The following is a 3,392-nucleotide window of genomic DNA, read 5'->3' on the forward strand; positions in this document are numbered from 1 at the left end:
TGAGATCGAGACACTGCACTCTAGAGCGAGACTCAAGTCTCAAAAAACAAAAAAACCAAAAAAACCCCTATGTATTACTTATAGACCAGAACCTTTAATTAGAAGCAGTAACAGGAAAAGGAGAGGATGGCAAAAAGCCAGAATACTTGTCAAAATGCACCCTTTATCACAAGCCATGCTTCTTCCTACCCTTCCAGTAACTCTTCCTTCAATCTACTTGAATGATTAGTTCAAGAAATAAATTGAAGACTAAAAATTCTCTAGATTGTACTATAAGGCAACTAATCCAGGAAAATCTCTAACATGGCTGAGACTCAAACTGCCTTGTTTAATAAACACTGGAGGGTAAAAACATCTGGAAACATGCTGGGCATGGTGGCTCACGCTTGTAATCCCAGCACTTTGGGAGGCTGAGGCAGGAGAATCGCTTGAACCTGGGAGGCAGAGGTTGCAAGTGAGCCACAATCGCACCACTGCACTTCAGCAGCCTGGGCAACAGAGCAAGATTCTAAAAAAAAAAACATGCCTGGAAATAAAGACCTAGGTTTAAAAGAACGTATTGAGGCCGGCCGCAGTAGCTCACGCCTGTAATCCCAGCACTTTGGGAGGCCGAGGCGGATGGATCACGAGGTCAGGCATTCAAGACCAGCGTGGCCAACACAGTGAAACCCGGTCTCTACTAAAAATACAAAAATTAGCTGGGCGTGGTGGCGTATGCCTGTAATCTCAGCTACCTGGGAGGCTGAGGCAGGAGAATTGCTTCAACTTGGGAGACGGAGGTTGCAGTGAGCCAAGATCACGCCACTGCACTCCAGCTCGGGCAACAGTGCGAGACTCTGTCTCAAAAAATAAAAAAATAAAAAAACTTAATGGTACTAATATTAATATTAATCTAATTTCATTTTTTGGTAAGCAATGATTAATCAGTATGATTTTGATTACATCATTCCAGCTACGTACTACTAATATGTAAGATATTCTGGAGCCACAGTGAGAATTACTAGAAAATGAAAACATTCAAAATACTCTGTAGATTTAATATCCAAAGACCACTGCCTCTTTTAGTGTCATCAAGTAAACCCATCAATGCTTTATTCTAATGCCATGTTTAAATGGAGGCAGGAGGCTTAATGAATGATGAAGAAAATCCTGACTTTCAGGTTTTGTGAAGGAACGTTTAAATTTCTAAATACAGAACCCTAAGACTGTTATAATCCTCAGGACACAAATATCTATAGCAGCAGTTCTCAACGAGTGGTGCAGAGATCTCTGCAGTACCTGAGATATTTTCATGCAGCCTAGGAGGTTAAAGCTATTTTAAATCATTGGTTTTTTGTCAAGTGTACATGAAATTTTCTTGAGGTTACCTGTGTGACAGTATCATTCTGATGACTAACAAACACACATATTTCTAAGTTTTAAAGTTTTAATTTCTACCATAGTAAATACTGATAACATAAACGAAAAGATCCTTTGAGTCCTCAACTTTTTTTTTTAAGAGACAGGGTCTCTTGTCACCCAGGCTGGAAGGAACACAATGGTACAATCACAGCTCACTGCAACCTTGATATCTTGGGGTCAGGTGATTTGCCTGCCTCAGCCTCTCAGGTAGCTAGGACCACGGGCACATGCCACCATGCCAGGCTACTTTTAAAATTATTTGTAGAGGCCAGGCACAGTGGCTCACGCCTGTAATCCCAGCACTTTGGGAGGCCAAGGTGGGTGGATCACGAGGTCAGAAGATCGAGACCATCATGGCTAACACGGTAAAACCCTGTCTCTAATAAAACTACAAAAAATTAGCCAGGCGTGGTGGCGGACACCTGTAGTCCCAGCAACTCGGGAGGCTAAGGCAAGGAGAATGGCGTGAACCCGGGAGGCGGAGCTTGCAGTGAGCCGAGATCGCGCCACTGCACTCCAGCATGGGTGACAGAGCGAGACTCCGCCTCAAAACAAATTATAATTATTATTATTATATTATTTGTAGAGACAAGGTCTCCTCCCCTATGTTGCCCACGCTAGTTTCAAACTCCTGGGCTCAAGTAATCCTCCCACCTCAGCCTCCCAAAGTGCTGAGATTATAGGTGTGAGCCACCACGCTCAGCAAGCAAATCTTTAAATACCTAACCAGTAACACTAATGTTCAAGAGACCGTGAGTACACATTAAAAAATCACATCTAGGGCTCATTTTGTTAGCAAAAATATTAAACATTCAAACAATAAAGATTAGCATGGCCTCTGCGCCCAAGAATGACACGTAAATTCTTGAAGTGTTTCATTTTTTTTTAAGTCACATCTACATAAACGAGAACATTCAACAGCTCAAAGACACCAGGCAACAACAATCCCTATTTGTTAGAAGTCCAACTAAATAAATCAGTACAGTTGTGACAAAAAGGAAAGGGTAACGAAAAAGAGAACAAGGAAGCCGAATGAAGGAGGCAGCAGGAAGGCAACTATGGGTAGAAGCAGTTCCCTTTAAACAACCCAAGCAAATTCTGCTTCTTTGGAACTTATTCCTATTTCCCTCTTACACTCATTTTCCCTCTTGTATTGCTGCTGTAACTCTTGCCAACTGAACTTATCTGCTGCTTTGCATTTTAATTCTGTTTTTGGAGGTTTTTTTTTTTTTTTTTTTTTTTGAGACAGAGTTTCACTCTTGTTGCCCAGGATGGAATGCAATGGCGCGATCTCGGCTCACTGCAACCTCCGCCTCCTGGGTTCAAGCAATTATCCTGCCACAGCCTCCTGAGTAGCTGGGATTACAGGCATGCGCCACAACACCCGGCTAATATTTGTATTTTTAGTAAAGATGGGGTTTCTCCATGTTAGTCAGGCTGGTGTCTAATTCCTGACCTCAGATGATCCACCTGCCTCAGTCTCCCAAAGTGCTGGGATTACAAGCGTGAGCCACTGCACTCGGCTGCATTTTAATTCTAAGCATCTGCCACCCTCTACCCAAGTACAGACCACTTTAGTGTCTCTATCAAAGGGGAGAAATGTTGCCCTTTACAACCTTTGTGTTATTTTAATATGTTGTCTACTGACATTTTTGGTTGTTTCTAGGGTAAACCTGTAAAATAAACAATTACAGACAGAAAAAAAGCTGACCATAATTTTATACAGGTAAAAACGCCCTTAATTAATGCTCAGAGTAACAATTTGGGGAAAGTAAAAAAACAGTCATGTAAACTTCTAACTTTTTAGCTAGGACTCAAGACAGCAAACTGCCAAAGCTGCTATGGATTAGCGCTACGTACTAAAGCTAAAGCATTATCATTCCACCAAGGCCATACCAGAAACAAAGCACGCACCTGAAAAACCACTGTCTAAATACAAGGAATACACAAATATACAATGGTTTTTGTAAGGCATCAACACAAGCACACTG

At 41.8% G+C, this 3,392-nt stretch overlaps 1 pseudogene; it reads left to right on the forward strand.

The window, feature by feature from the left end:
- The first annotated feature begins 2,188 nt into the window (after positions 1-2,188).
- On the forward strand, positions 2,189-2,286 carry LOC116276037 (annotated as a pseudogene).
- The last annotated feature ends 1,106 nt before the right edge of the window (positions 2,287-3,392 follow it).

This window comes from Papio anubis, chromosome 7 (genome assembly GCF_008728515.1).
Source record: "Papio anubis isolate 15944 chromosome 7, Panubis1.0, whole genome shotgun sequence".
NCBI lineage: Eukaryota > Metazoa > Chordata > Mammalia > Primates > Cercopithecidae > Papio > Papio anubis.